The sequence below is a fragment of the Varanus komodoensis genome, unplaced genomic scaffold (genome assembly GCF_004798865.1).
Source record: "Varanus komodoensis strain SLA01 unplaced genomic scaffold, ASM479886v1 scaffold48, whole genome shotgun sequence".
In the NCBI taxonomy this organism is placed as follows: Eukaryota; Metazoa; Chordata; class Lepidosauria; order Squamata; family Varanidae; genus Varanus; species Varanus komodoensis.
The window spans coordinates 6231993-6248642 of NW_025336059.1; positions in this window are offsets into that span (position 1 = coordinate 6231993).

Below are 16650 nucleotides of genomic sequence, written 5' to 3' on the forward strand. Positions count from 1 at the left end.
AAATTTTGGAAACATTACACATGTGGTTTGCATTTCAAAGGCCAGAAAAAATTATTAGCACTATAAACTATCCTCACTTCGGACCGGCTAAAAGAGCAATCCCTTTGTGAATATGCCCCGTACCCCAGATTTACTTTCATGCCACTTAAGTAGCCCCGTTCCAAGAGGCAAAATTTGGAGAGCAGAAACATGCCTAATTTATGTGTTGTCATACTGGGCTTGCCGTGCTGCAGGGAGTGGGTTGATGCTGGGAAGGGGAGCAGATGAAAGCGTTTGCCGTCCCAACTAAGGATACACAAGACTTCGCGAATGAACGCTGCACGGCATTTTCACACTACGCCAGAATTTTTCAGGAGCCAGTTTGTACATAGAAACAGAGTGAGTCAGAAGGGGCCTCCCGGGCCATCTAGTCTGACTCCCGGCTCCAGCCAGCTCTGCTCACGACATGCCCGCCATGTGCACGTCCAGCCTATCCTTGAACACCCGCACTGATGGGGCCTCAAAGGCCTCTCGTGGAAGCCCGTTCCACACCCTCGGGGTCCCGACTGTCAGGAAGTGCTTCCTGGCATCCAAATGGAACCTTGGCTCCATGTAAGATCCCCTCCACCGGTTTTCCCTCTCATCCCATCCCTGTAAAGGCAGCAGCTTTGAGAAAATACATCTGAATATTCTCCACTGCCCTCCCCAGGTGGCTTCTATTTCTCTGTTTCTTACCACTCCTTTTCTCATTTGAATTGTGGGTGTGCACATGCGTGCACATGTGTGGGGGGGGAGGTGGGATGGTACCTTCTTCTCTGCTCCAGAACTTGAAGGTGAGTCACCAATTCATCCTCATTACAGGAGTTTTCCTCCCCAAAGGACAAACTGTAGGTGGAATCTTTGGTACCCAGGGAAACCCAGTAGAGTCACCAGCCACCAGTATCATGTAGTGCCTCCTCCTCAACTCTCTACGCTCCCCATCCTGCAAACAGCTGACTGGTGTTCTCCTTGACCAAACCAGCAACTGTCCAAGCCATGGAGTTGGCTTCCTATGTCACTTCCTGCTGGCCAGGATGTGACATGCCACTGGCGGTCACTTGCTCCTGGACTGGTGTGCGGCAGCTGCCACACATAAAAGAGAAGAGGAAGTAGGTAGCCCCCGCATCCCAACGGAGCAGGACAAGGGGTGCTGGTGTTCAGCAGGGCCAGAGGGATGCTGGAGTTCCTGGCTGGTCAGCAGCCCTTGCCCTGAGGTTGGGCTGCAGTCTGGGAAACCTTCGGCTCTCCATGGGTCCCACACAGCCCTATGTCATGAGATGCAACTTCTTGTGGTCAATTCTCGGCCTTAAAAAATGAGTCATCAGTCTGCATTTGCATGAAGCATGCTTGTTTGGGGATGTTGGATGGATGCCCAGTTGGGACAGGCATCTTGCCTAGGATCTGGGGCAGACGTTACCCTTCAGACCACACAATACTAATTAGACGAACAACTGGCCTGATTTTATAGGAGGCAGCTTCATCCATTCAGCCAGCCCATCTTTGACCAAAGGACTCCACCGTGTCTCTGAAGAGTCGGCTGTTGATGCTTTTTAAAGGATGCATATCATGGCTTGCGTCAATGGGATTGTGGGAGCGTCTTCCCAATAAAAGTGGGATGGCTCCAGGATGGAGAAGATGAGATTTCAGAAGCTGGCCTGCAGGGAGACTTTTGAGAAGAACCAATGCAATCAAGAGCCACCAGCAAGTGCAAACACCTCTCTGTGCATTTCAGGTACATTCAGTATTTGGAGTTCGGACTCTGGGTGGCTTAGTTTTTTAATAGGCTGTGACCTGGAGTCCATTTTCATTGAAGTGTTAATGAGTAAGGGTTTTGCAAGTAATTAAATCAATGTAAAGCGCCATTGTGGAAAGGTTCAAGAATTACCGTGCGTTTGCCACCATCCGGATGCTAGCTTTCCCCTACCTATCGGGGGTCTGGCTGGCAGAGTTCCCCTCTCATCTCAATAAGCCCAGATTTTTTTTTTTCTTTTTTGTGTTGTTCCAAGTGACATCATTTTGGTTTAGAAGGGCAGCCAACATAATAAGAATTTTCAATTCTTTCATGTGCATGTGCTTCTCCAGGGCAGAGACCAACCCACAGTTCCTTCATGTGGAACTCAAGTGTTGGAGCAACTCCTTTGGGGAGAAGAGTTTAGAGCACTGAGAGCTTTTTAGGAAAACAAAACATGAAACGAGGACATGAGTCACTTCTATAAAGTCATGTGTGGTATGGAGAAAATGGACAGAGAAGTTGTTTTTCTTCTTCGGCCAAAAAAGTGCAGCTTGTGGTCATGCAATGAAGTTCAGGAAGGACTTCTTCAACGTCAGAGTTAAATTATGGAATTTGCTCCTAGGAGAAGAACTTGGAAGGCTTAAAAGGGAGTTTAAACATATCCATGGAGGACAAAACCATCTATGAGCATTCATCATACTGGCTCTATGTTACTTCTAAGATCAGAGCCTTTGAATATCCATCCAGTGGACTAGGAAGAAGTTTCCACTGTCCTCAAGTTTTGCTTGTGGACTTCGGAAACAGAATATTGAATAACTCAGGCTTATGGCCTGATCCCTGAGGGTTCCTCTTAGCCCATTCTGTCCTCCTCACACCCACTTTCATTATCAATGGGCACACGCACATGAATGAAACACGGAAAAAACCCTACCCTGCTGTGGTCCTGTTTACAGTTTGCTCAACGCTATTTTAACAGGGAATTACGGCATGCATTACTGATTGGCACACACGATCCTGTGTTTTAGTGGAAAATGCACCTTGATGCAAAAATGTACAGAGGTCACATGCAGGCTTCCAGTAAGTGCTCCAGAAAAGCTGGTGTTGTACACAACCAACCTGCAGTGCATATTACCAATGATCTTGCTCACCCTGTGGGATCCACAACGTACTCACCAACAATATTACTCTTCCAGAGTGCAGTCAGAAGGTCTATTTTGAACCAGTGCATTGAAGTGCCAGCCAGAGCTACAGAAACAATATTCCTCTTCAATGGAGAAGACGGTTCTTCTATCTTCTGGCTTACCTGGAAGCAGAGAAAGGCCACTGTTTGGAACTCTTTGGTTGGACACTCCAAGGTTGGACCTTCACACATATTGGCTGCAAGTTGAGCAATAGGACTGCCAAATATTGGGCTCAGATCATACGGGAAGAGACCTGAGATAGGCCTCCCCTGGCCACATGCCACCAGACTGTTCCTAGACTTGTGAAAGACCACTCTGCATTGTGAATCTTTGCAAACTCTTGTGAGATTTGGAAAAATCTTGTGAGGCTTTGTGGAAGTCTCCAGAGGTGGGGGGAGCTGGGATATCGGAAGGAACTCCTGTCTCCATTTATCCCCACCAGACCACTAAGCCCTGTAAGGAAGGCTCTTCTCTGTGAGCCGCACCCTAACAAAATGAGGGGGACAATGGCTAGAAGAGGGGTTTCTCCATCACTGCACCCACTTGTGGAAAGCCCCCCCCCCAAGAAACTGCACTTGGTTCCTTCACTCCTTAACACTCTTTGCCAGAAATGGCTTCCATTCAACACTTGTTTCTAGTAGCTATTCCAGTTTTATCCTGTCTTTTATTTCTGCTGGCTTGTTATATTCTGCTATCTTGTATATTATATTGGATTTTATTTCTGTACATCTGATTTTACTGTCCTAACTCTTGTTTATGCAGGTTGTTTATGGTAAGCCACCCAGAGAGCCTTTGGGCTATACGGTGGCATATAAATATAATAAATAAAACAAGGCCTGAGGTTCAGAGCTGCAGCCCCTGGCTGAGTAAGCAGCATGCAGTGTTGACGAAGGCAGTGTCGGAGATGCTCGGAGGACACGGCTTGCCGCACACCTGGCCCAGGCAGGGCGCTAGGAAGCGTGCGCAGATTACGCTTCCCGTGAGGCTCAGTGCTGATGAAGAGGTGCAGGAGCAGGGCTGGGAAGCCCTGACGGTTCAGAACTGTTGGCGTGCTTCTGAGCGCTGCTGTGATTTATAATCCCATTTATACACTGTTTTCATTAACTAGCAGGTCCATTTCGTATGTCTTTAAAAGCCCTGCAACTGGAGGGGGGAATATTTAACACTGTCAGCCAATCCAAACACCATGTTGGATGGTCAAAGGCGTAAAACACGTTATTATATTTCACGATTGAACGTTATTAGGTATTCAATGAGTGATGTTCGCATTGTTTCTTCAAGGCCAAAAGCCTGGTGAGGTTTGAATTAAGGCCTCCAGATGCCCTTTAAGAAATAGGTCAAGAGAATCCATGACTTCCCAGACCTGGAATGCTCATACTGGGAAATCCTGCAATGGCAAGTTGGAAGAATATGAATCTCATTTTCCCTCTGTTGTCTTACACAAATGCAGCTCGCTAGAAAATAACGAGTTTGGAGGCTGGAGAATCATGTGAGATGCTTGAGGAATTTGATCCCAGTGAATTCAGATGGGGAGTGACATGATCTTTATCTCCTGGCGAATGTGTAGTAATTCCAATGATAAGAAATAAAAGTATAAATGGACACGCACAAAATTGGCATGGAGCAGAAATAGATGGATCCATGAGTCTCTGACCATTGCAGAAGCAACAGTCTAAAGCCCTTTCTACACTCAAACAATGCTCAGGAAATATGTTTAAAGACAGTTCATCCCTGCCAGCCTTGGAAAAGGATAGCATTTTCCTTTGGAGGATCTAGAAATTCTCTTAGAAACAGAGTGAGCCAGAAGGGGCCTTCTGGACCATCTAGTCTGACCCCCAGCTCCAGCTGGCTCCACTCACGACATGCCTCCCATGTGCATGTCCAGCCTGTCCTTGAACACCCGCACCGATGGGGCCTCAACCACCTCCCCTGGAAGCCCATTCCATACCCTCGGGGTCCTAACCATCAGGAAGCACTCCCTGGCATCCTCCCTAAATCTTGGTTCCCTGAGCTTTGCTCCAGAGGAACGCATCCTGCCCTCCACTACAGGGGAAATAAGGTCATGACCCACCTCTGCATGGCACCCCCTCACATACCTGCATGTCACTAACAGGACCCTCTGGGTCTCCTCTTCTCCAGGCTGAAAAGACCCCGTTCCCTCAGCCTCTCCTCATATGGCCCCCCCTGCAAACCAGCCACCATCCTAGTGGCCCTTCGCTGCACCGATTCCAACCTTGCTACATCCCTCTTGTAATGAGGGGCCCAAAACTGAACAGAGGACTCCAGCCGCGGACATACCAGAGTCATACAGAGTGGCAGTAATACCTCTCCTGATCTAGAAGCCGCGCTTCTGGCTATGCATCCAAGGGTGGCGTTCTCTGTCTTGGTGCCACATCACACTGCTGGCCCACGTTTAGCCTGTGCTCGACCAGCACCCCAAGATCCTTTTCTTATGTCCTTGGGGGAACCTGGAGGAAAGCGAAAGCAAAAGCACGGCCATGAGAGGAGCTTTTCTTCTGACTTCCCCATGGCTCCATTTTCAAACCACAACCATCACATTACAGCTCAAGAAAGGAAAAGTGAACCAAGGGTTGGAGCTGAGACCAGACTAAAGGACCGTCCCAGCCAGCCTCTGGGGAGAGTCCCCCACAAGACATGGGCAACCCGCTTTGACCAAGCTGGCATATTTGTCCCTGCAGCCCAGAATTCGTCTCCTCTGAATGGCAGCCGCTCTCTGGAGGTGACATGTACCAAGCCCATCTTACAGATCCTTACCTATCATTCATTAACACTGTTTTCCCCCTGCTCTTAAGCCAAAAGGCTCCCACAGGAGCTTAAAACTATTAATAATGAGACAGTTTCTGCCCTCGGGCTTACAATTATAAGTACGCCACGAAAGGAAAAGGGAGTGGGGGCGGGGGAGGAAGCAAACACAGGCATCTGTTCTTAGTTTCAAAGTTCTTATAAATCAGGGGTGCAGAAGCAGCGCAAGGTGGGGGCCAGGTTGCCCCCCGTCGGGCCCTCCAAGGGCCAGGTGACATCAGCGGATCCAGCAACACCCCCTGTCATCACGCCTCCCATTTTCACTTTCCTGGTGCGGAAAGGGACCCGGCCAGCACAGGGAGGAGCGCTCGAATCTACTGCCTCCTTGGTACGCTTCTGTCATGCAGTTTTATAAAGGGAACGAGGGGAGGGGAGCAAGGAGCACCAAGAAGAAGCAAGAAAAAGCAAGGAGCACCAAGAAGAAGCAAGCAAGAAGCAAACATCATGAGGGAAGAGGCTTGGCCAGCACTGGAAAGAGCCATCCCTCCCCCAGGACGGGCTGAGTTCCCTGCAGTTAAGAATGAACAGATCAGAGATTATGGGATGCAGGGTGGGGTGGGGTATTCCACAGGGTGGGTCATGCTGACTCCATCTCTGGAGGAGCCCAAGAGAGCTTCAGAGGTTAGATGCAACCCCCCCCCCCCCCCTGGGGCACAGGCTGGAGGTTCCCCCTCTCTTCTCCCAGTGGAAATGCCAAATAGGGGACCAGGATTCTGAATTCTGATCTGTGGGCCCTTCCACTGCATGGGAACTTCCATTGTCTGCAGACAGGCCCGATCATGAGAGCCTGCAGAACCTGGAGGGATGGTTGCTGTGGAACTCAGACACATCTCATGCAGAGGGATACAACATGTCCTGTGTGATGACCCTCTAGATCCTGACAATGCTACCATGTCTCCCTTTCAGCCTCAAAGGCAGCTCTTTCCGTGGCTCCCAAGTTTTCTGGTTGCTGGATCTTTCTAGTGTGTCAGCACGCATCCTAAAAGCTGGAGGCAAACAGAATTTGGAACGCAGAGTGGCATCAGCTCAGGCAGAATACGAGTGCACGAAACTTTGCTCCAGCCCCATAAGCAGCAGTCCCACAGATGGACGAATGCGTTTATTCTGGGCTTTATCAGTTCTGCATGTGTTCAACCAATTCATTCGGTCCCATTTTTGGCCTACAACGCACACAACCGTGCATTTAAATTGTACCCATTTACTCCCCAAACCTGATGTGTGTGTGTGTGTGTGTATCACTGGGACAAAATTTGGCATTACCAAGCTCAGAGGCATGTCCAAGCCCAGGGGCTGCACAGTTGAGGACCAAGAAGAGCATTGCAGAATTCAGAGACACGTGCCGGCCGAAGGGTGGCGAGAACACACGCATTAGCCCACGAAATACAAATCAATCCAGTTCATCTAAAATCAGGATCAAAACCAGTATCCTCTATTTCCAACATCTGCTACCATGTGCAATAGCCATTAATGCGCCTTATTTTTGATTCATTTGGCCTAATTATTTTCCGACGGCACGAATCAGATTGGCGAAGAATGAGAGCAGCAACTTCACTTGCACAAGCCCCTTGTTTGAGCCTGTGCCGCACCTTGGATCCTGGCCATATTTTTTAAAGTGGTTCGTAAGCATATAAAATGAATTCATTTACAGTGTTTTGTGCGAAAGCTTTGCATGTGCGATTACCTACTGTGTACTGTGTCTTTAAGACTCTAATGGGCCCACTAAAAGGAAGGGGAGGGGGGAAATATCACAGTCATGACAATCCACTTGCATCTAGCAAGCTAGCAGGTTCTCATCTGACACCAGTAGGGAACCAAATATATTTTATTATTTGGAAACTCCATATAGGGAAAAAGCTAGCTTTGAATCTGTCATTGCTCTGTGAACTGCGCCTCCCCTGGGAGTTAATTATTTTCTTAAAATGCAACTTGTTCTGTTAGTTTAAAACATTCCAACAGTGTTCTCACTCTTTAAATCTTCCATAAAGCTCTGAGTTTAAATCACTTGCAGATAAGAGTAATTCTATTAGAAATTTGGAGGAGAAAAATGCACACTTAAAAATAGAGAAGGCGAAGGCGGGGGGAGAAGAAAAAAGCCGATGCATTCATAGCAGTGTCTAAAAATTTCTCTGCATCAGGGACGATGAAGTCTGTCAAGCTACACCAAATGCTACCATCATTTTAAATCAAATCTTTTTTTTTTCCGCCCACATATGAAGATCTGGACCAATTCCAATCAAAATCGAACCAAACCAAAATTCGCACTCATCTGCTCCAGACAAATTCAGAACGTCCAACACCCAAAATGCTCTGCCAGGATACGTGAATGTGTGAGTTTCAACATCTCTCATATTTGACTTTTAGTCTCAAATACTTCTGGGGAAAAAAAAACCCTGAATATAGGACATCTTGTGACTGTTGATTGATTCTGATTAAAATCTAGCTTAAACTAGATTTCTGCCAATCCCTACTTGGCATCTGCTTACAAACCACCTTTAATATAGGGAATGGATGTCTCTACGTGTAAAAACCCACATTTTCATAATTTGGTTGTCCAGACTCTGGTTTGACTCATTTTCGAGTGAGATGAGCCAGATATCTGTGAGATGAGCCGTAGTTTCTGCATTTATTTTCAAAAAACACCCTAATAAATCTGGACAACAAACACTGATTGAAAACCTAGAACTAGGCCCTTCTGGAACCACAGAAAGGTGCTCGAACCTTATTTCCAACCTCCGATGTGCAGAAACACCGCACATTGTGCAATTTGCACACAAAGGTATTTTTGTTGTTTGTTTTCATGCAGAAACGGTGGGCCAACTTCAGGATGGAGGCCTTTTGGCAGGGAGCAAGTTGGCCATCCTCCAAACATGGCCAGGAGCATGGAAGTCCACCTAGCTCATCAGCATCTGCCCATCTTGACCACAGGACACAGATAATACGGTTCACTGATAGGATGGAGCGCCAAGAGAAGCCACTCTCTGCCCTTGTAGCTTGCCCACCCTGACCCCCAGTAAAACCCCCCACATGCTTCCTCTGTCCATAAAGGTTCCATTTAGAGCATGGCTGATCGCTCCAAACAGTTTCTCCATTTGCTTTTGAGCCTTCCCTGTCTGGTGGCCGGGAATCCCAGGTATGAATCAATGCATTGAGCAAAGCTGTGTAAAGGACTCCACGGAACACATGCCCCAAGCTAGTCTCCTCAATCAGGTATTAGATGCCCCCACTTTGGTTTTCAAAACCGGTTCTTGGTGCAGAACTACAGGGTACCCTCCGAAGCATGTCTGCTAAGGGGCAAGCCCCGTGCAACACGTCACAGCTTCTAAAAGGACTGAGCAGCTATTCTCTTCTTTCTGGGCAAAGCGAGAAATGAAGCAGAATGCTGCTTATTGGAATGAACGGATGCACTGAACACACCACAGGTTGCAAAGTGGGTGCAGTTCTGCGGCGCTATTCATGCGTTATGCCAACAGGAGGTGCTGCTTCTTCACCTTCAGCGCAGCAGGAAAGCCTCACTAATTCACAAACAGCTTGATAATATATTGATTTTCAATTACTCTTTCAGGTTGTTTAGCGAAGACCTTGGGATAAGACCTATCACTTCTGTTTGTCAGGACTTTGGAGTGTCATTGTTACTCTGGCAAAAAGATATATATATATATATAAAAGAAGGTGGGAACCTTCCCATAGCTTATCAGCACTGAAGAATATTTCAGTGTACACATAATGCACTTGTAAAACAAGCTTCCATGTGACTCGCCCATCGGATGGTAAGGTTGCTGGTTCTTGATGGTATTTGATCCAACTGAGTGCTTGTCTGCTAAGGAGGAGGGGGAAGAAACTCAAAATGGAAAGGCCAAGAGCCCAATATTAAATTCCCCACTGGGAATGAGAACTGTTTCAGTCTCAGAACTCAGCAATTCCTATTAAAAGTAATAAGGGATGAGAAACTCTGCCTGAGACCCTGGAAAATGTGTGTGTGGGCAAGATGTCCCCAACCTGGAATCCCCCCGTGTTTAGGATTACCATTCCTATAATCCCAGACCCTGTAGATTGGGCCTTATGGGAGTTGTACAAATTATTTGACACCAGGTTGGAGCAGCCAATGGAATGAGTGCCTTGTACAGCTTTTTCATCCCCAAGGCCACATTGGGTGTCTCACAAAATGGGGGTGACTGCAGGCATAAACAAATACACACAGAGCTCACTTACAATAATACACCTCTCTCTCTCTCACACACACACACACACAAAGAGAGAGAGAGAGAGAGAGAGAGAGAGAGAGAGAGAGAGAGAGCGCGCGCGCGCATTCAAATTCCATCCCACAAACACATCACTGGTCCGGTCCCTGCTTTGTACTGGGGAGGGGGGACGTGTCCCAGAATCCATGGTCGTCCACCCACCTGGCCACCCAGAAATCATGCCTCATAGCCCTTCTTTGGCTCCAGCGCACACTCTGTTCCGAAGGATGCTGGTCGCGCACTTGATTGCCTGGAAGCTTTTCAGGAAAAGGTTTGTGCGCATGTGGAGGGGCAGGCAGAATAAAACCACTTTCGGAACAAGGTCTCTGGCTCCTACCATAAAAGCTTCCATTCGCAGTGCATCCAAAGAAGCCATCAAGCACTCTAGGATTTCCTGGACTCACATCAGGAAACATTTAGAGTGAGTCAAGGGGCCTCCTGGGCCATCTAGCCTGACCCCCGGCTCCGCTCACGACATGCCCACCATGTGCACGTCCAGCCTATCCTTGAACACCCGCACCGATGGGGCCTCAACCACCTCCTGTGGAAGCCCACTCCACACCCTCGGGGTCCTGACTGTCAGGAAGTGCTTCCTGGCATCCAAATGCAACCTTGGCTCCCTGAGCTTTGCTCCATTGGAACATGTCCTGCCCTCCACTACAGGGGGTAAAAGGTCATGACTCACCTCTGTGTGGTACCCCCACACGTACCTGTACGTTGTCAGCAGGTCCCCTCTGAGTCTCCTCCTCTCCAGGTTGAAAAGACCAGCTCCAGTTTTAAAAGCAAGTGTATAAAATGCACCTGTTCGTGAAAATAGCATATGAAAATGTGTTGTTAGGCTGGAATGGGCAACCTGAGGCAATCCAGATCAGCCCCATCATCAAAGGTGGTAGCCAAAGATGCTGAAAACTGTAGTTCATCAGCAGGGTGGCAAAATGGTTAGATGGCTGGACTGTGGACCTGGAAGAGCTGAGCTTGAGTCCCTGCTCAGCAGTGGAGCTCCCTGGGTGAACTGGGGCCAGTCACAGATTCTCAGGCCAACCTACCTCGAAATGCTGTTTTTGAGCACAGAATGGAGCTAATTGGAGGAAATGACACAAAAAATGCATGCAAAATCCAGTAGTGACTTTTTAAAAGATGCGCATTAGTGCCAAAACAGGATGGAAGAATAAGGAACAGAGAGAAATCAAGAACTGCTAGTTCCTTGCGTCCCTATTAATTATTATTAATTACAATAATCACATTTCTATAGCACTCATGGCCAAAATTCTGTATGTGGTCCTTGACGTTAAGCCACCCATCCAGTTTCACGCAGGCCCAGCCCTGCTTAGCTTCCAAGATTCGGCAGGATCAGGCACCGCAGCCCTACGTGGAAGCTACCTCTGGATGTGCCGTCCTTTGAACCTCAGGTTCACAATCGGCGATGACATCCCGTTTATTAGACATAGCCAGGAAGGGCATCGGCATTGGAACTATGATGTGGGGAGAGAGCGATTTAACTGCTCCCTGATGTCATTTCCCCCCTGGAACTTCCGCTCTCAATGCTGCTGTTTGCCACAATTTAAAAGATACATTTGGGACCAGGGGGTGTTTGCTTTTTGGAGGTTTGGCGCAGAACGAGCCCAGACCCAGAGCACTGGGCAGGGCAGGGGAAGCGCAGCGCTTGCGTTGACGTTCCAGTCTTCCTATTCAGCAGGGTGGGGTTTCCAGCTTCAGCCTCCCTTGGTCCTTCACCAAGGAGGCCCCTTAGTGCGCGATCTTGAAAGAAAGTGCCATTCTTTACCGGCTGAGTTGGAATGCTTCAAACATCCATATTTACACGAAGTGATCTAACAGCCGTAGCACTTGGCTCGTGTTGATTTAACAAACCAAAAGTGAGCGAAAGGCTGTGTTTATTTTTAAGTTACCTTTCCACCCACAGGCTTGCCTAACAGCATAACTGCAGCAAAACTCACCCTTTTATTTCTTTTGACTGAAATTAAGACGCAGCAGCAGCAGCAGCAGCAGCAGCAAAAGTTTGGATTGCTTTTCCCCAGAAGTGATCTTGCACAGCTTCCTCTTAAAAAGAAAAAAGAAAAAAAAAGTGTTATGTTTAACGGCTATTCTTCAACACCGGAGATTAAACCAGGGGAAGGGAGAGGACTCCTGAATTAACATGCAAAGGGTGGACAGAGGCCCGTCTCTTTAAAAAGCTTCTTAGGACAAGATCTCCGTTTGAGCAGAAGGCGCAATCTCAATGGCTGCCCTTCCATAACACATATATAGGAGCCGGGGAGGGGGATGAGTCTCCCGCCCATGGGGTTCCCCACCCATTGCAACTTTTCCCTTCAGCTCTAGGGTGCTGACTGGCATACCCCACATAGGCTCACCATCATGGAGCACCATGGAGAGCTCAGATTCCCTTTCCTGTCTCAGCCGAGGTGAAGCATCATCCTTCAGCTTTCAGGCAGAATATTCTTCCCAATGCCCCGGGAAGGGAGAGTGAAACGTATCGCCTGCACAGCAAAATTCCTCCTATTTGTGCTGTCCAGGTGTAAGATCAAGTCCCGATAAAGCTGCTAATAAGAGCAACTTTGGAGCATCCCTGAAGGTTGCAGGGCAAAGGAGTTTTCCGTGGGGAAAAGTGGCATCCAACTCAGTGGATGTTACTGTTTCCACTTGTGCACATCAGTTCGTTAAGTCACGGCCCCTCATTTCTAGGCAACCTAGTAGCTCTCCAACTGGCAGCAAAGGGCTCTTCCTCATGTCCTGCTCCCAGGCAACCTCTGAAAATGAAATGACAGGGACTAAGTGAGGGAGATCATAGAAACAGAGAAACAGAGCGAGTCAGAAGGAGTCTCCCGGGCATTCTAGTCTGACCCCTGACTCCAGCCGACTCCGCTCATGACATGCCCACCATGTGCACGTCCAGCCTATTTTTGAACACCCGCACCGATGGGGCCTCAACAGCCTCCCGTGGAAGCCCATTCCACACCCTGGGGGTCCCGACTGTCAGGAAGTGCTTCCTGGCATCCACCTTGAACCTTTGTATTTTAGGGGGAAATACTTTACCCCAGTATGTTTCTTAGTATAAATGCAGTGCAAAAATCTAGTAATTTAGGAATATGGAAACGAATGGCAAATTTTGATGTAGTTTTGAGGATTTCTGATTAGGCTTGTCATATATTTATGGGGTCTTGTGTCTTCCATACAGGAACAAATTCCATGCTGGATCCAGTCAAAGGTGCATCTGGCCCAGCAGTTTGCCAGGCGGATGCTCTGATATGAAGTCACAAGCAGGAGACAGGCATTGAAATTATGTTGATATTGTGAATTCTGATATTGTGAGAGCCAGTGTGGCAGAGTGGTTAAGAGCACGGGACTGGGACTCAGACGATCCGGGTTCGAGTCCCTGCTCGGCCAGGGAGCCAGCTGGGTGACTTCGGGCCAGTCGCAGACTCTCAGCCCGACCTACCTCACAGGGTTGTTGTTGTGGGGATAAGATGGAGGAGGACAATGATGTAAGCTGCCTTGAGCCCTTTGTAGGAAAAAGGCAGGATATTTATCGAGGGGAAAAAAAATTCTCCTTCTCATGTTCCTTAGCCACTGGTACATACTGGTAAGCTGCATCATTGATTTTTACTGGCAACCGTTGGCAGATCTGCCCTCTGTTAATTCGTCCAATCTGCTCTGAATTGTGCAGGTACCATTTCTTTTGTTTGGGAGGAAGAAACAAAAGTTAAACTACAGGATTTAGCTCTCTCAATGGGCAGAGGAGAGGGCTGACCTGGCTGGTTTCACAAGGGGAGGCATGGAAGAGAACGCTTTCTATGCAATTTTACCCAGGTGCCGTTGCAGTGGGCTTCTCACAGGGACCTGCTTTGGTTCTATCCCTAAATTACCAAATTTTCGCACTGCATTTATACTAAGAAACACATTGGGGTAAAGTATTTCCCCCTAAAATACAAGCCGGAGCAGACTTTTATTTTTATCATCATCATATTCATTTTTTTTTTTTTGAGTTTCGGAGCTGAAAACCACATCACGAAATCTGGAGATGTACACCCTCAGAATGATAATTGTGCTCCAATCCATGAATTAGTCCAGGAAGTCCAAATTAGGTCTGTTTGCTTAAAAATCTCTGGACCAAAAGAAATCCTTCCCCGTCCTTAGCCCTTACTGTAATTAAGTTTGGTGCCCATTAAATCCTGATGGATACCCAACGTGCAGTTTGTCAAAGGCCAGGAGAGCATGCAGCCTGTGCTTTCTGAACACATGGTCCAAGTTAACAGTTTTCATTGACTATGAATCTATTTTTAAAAAAAAAAACATACATATGGTACCAAGGTATATGACTTAGTCCTGTCCTTGTGCCGCCTCCTCCAGTCTAATTGGGGTGCAAAGCATTTTAATAGACACCATGGAGTCTATTTAACTGCACCCTCTCAGAACAATGCTCTAATCATGGCCCGAACAGAACACTTGCGATCAGGCTAATATCTTGAAACTCAAAAACAAGTTTTAATTGGAACAGATGCCTCAAAGAGCCAGGACTTGGTGATCAAAACCAGGACTGGCCCGCTGATTCGTTTTTAATAGCAGCTTTCGGTTTTTATTAGTAGGGGGAAGCCGAATTTGGTAACACGATGCAAACAGTCGGGAACAATACTTTGAGAAAAAGCACCTGATTTAAAATCAGGTTCTCTGTCAAGTACAGTTTCGGGTGAGACACTGTAATGGTTCCCATTTCCCGGTACACAAAACATGGCTTGTTTTGTTACTTCTCAACCAGCGCAAGGGCCAAGTGACTTCTGTTTAGACCTTCCGCCCAGGAGTGGGGGGTCTGCTTGGGACTTCCTTCTAGGCGTTCATCTGGGGTTGCTCCAGATGGGTCTGGAAAGGGAGTCTACACCCTTGGAATTTTATTGAGGGTGCAAATCATATTGCCTTGCTCATAAACTCGGGGGCTTAGTCATTTTCTGCAGAGGCAATATTTGCCTTCTCACCCTGCATGTCCCAAGATGGGCTTTCTCCCATCCAGCTGGGGGGTTTCAGAGAGGAAGGGTGGAAGCGGCAGAGGGTTCAAGGTGGCTCTTAACCTCCCCAGTCTCCTCTCTGCCCACTGCTTTCCCACCTCAGGGATCAGCCAGTGAAGTTCGTTCTGCACCATCAGGAGGGGTGTCAGAGCCTGTTTCCTAGGTCCAAAATGGGACCACTCTTTCCAGTCTTGGAATCTGAAACCTTCCGCACTTGGAAACCATCTAGCACTGGATCACTCTCTCTCAGACCATGTAGTTTCTCTCAATAGATTTATATCTGGTTTTGATTTCTATCCCATCTTGCTCCTATGGCAGAACTCAGGGGGGATGCATGCTGTTCCCAGGTAGTCTCCCCGCCAGAGATTAACTTCCCAGAAGAATAAATTCCAAGGTAATTTAGGGAGCCATCCAGCCTGGACACCCCACAAATCCAAGCCTTCTACACAGGGCAGAGGGAGCACACGACGGCAAAGCTCACATTTGCGATCCTACCACCCTGCGAAATATACACGTGACTGATTTTGGGTGTCTCAGTGGCGCACCTTGGGGCGTGACGTGCGACAGCTGAGGGGTTGCCCCAATGCCAGCCTCCTCTCTTCCCCACCCCCTAAAGCCAATCTCTGAGCTCAACCCCATAACCTTGGAGATGCAGTTGATGCAACTCTTTCCACACCTGGTGCAAATGGGGAGAGGGACCCCCAGCACAAGGGTGGCGTGTTTTTGTGATCTGTAGCTGGCTTGCTGAAAATTCCTGCGGCCGTCTAGAGAATGGCAAGGCTGTGCAGCTGTAAGACTGAAACCTTAGACACGGTTATTTGGGAATAAATCCCACGGAATGTACAGATTGCATTTTGAGACTATGGAACACAGCTACCAAACACCACAAAAATGAACATATTATTGGACTTGGTTCACTTCATTCGGCCGTGGGCACAGGGCTGATGAGAAGTTTGCAAGCACCTGCTGCTATTGCCAGCTAAGCCCCCCTAACCCCCAGATCCTTTTGGCAAGGTGCAAACAAGCAATTTCCTTCAGGAGACTGTCAGACCTTGAGTTGAATTAGACTTGCTCCCCAGACCATTCGAATCTGAACCCCAGAGGTTGACTGCACAATTCCTCCTTTAGCCCCTTTCAGCAGCAGCTGTAAGTGTGCGCCTCCAAAAAATTCGGGGCAAAAGACTGCTGTCGCCAGGTTGCTATGAGCGCTGAGAAACCTTGAGGATTTCTCTTCTCCTTGGAGAAATCCAGAGAAATGGGCACTTCCTGATTTCTCGGCCTGCGACGACAGTGGAGAATTTCGAGAGGCTTTTGCGCTCCGTTCTGATTCCAAGCATTCCCCGTGCATTGCCTTTTTAAAATCATAATTGCAAAGGTCCGCTGAGATATTTGCATAGCATTTCTGATAAAACGGATGCAAGAGTTTTCACAGCAATGGTTTAGGAGATCTCCCTGGATCGGCTGCTGTGTTCATTGTGACTATCAGATAACCTAATTTGCAGTCCCTCAAGTGTCCAGTTTCCCCGCCTGGTAATCAGAGGTTGCATCACCTGACTCGCACAAAAGCTGGAAAGAAATAATTTGACAGGGAAAGTAAACAAATGGCTGCAGAGAAACCCCTTTATTGAGTTGCAGCACGAGGG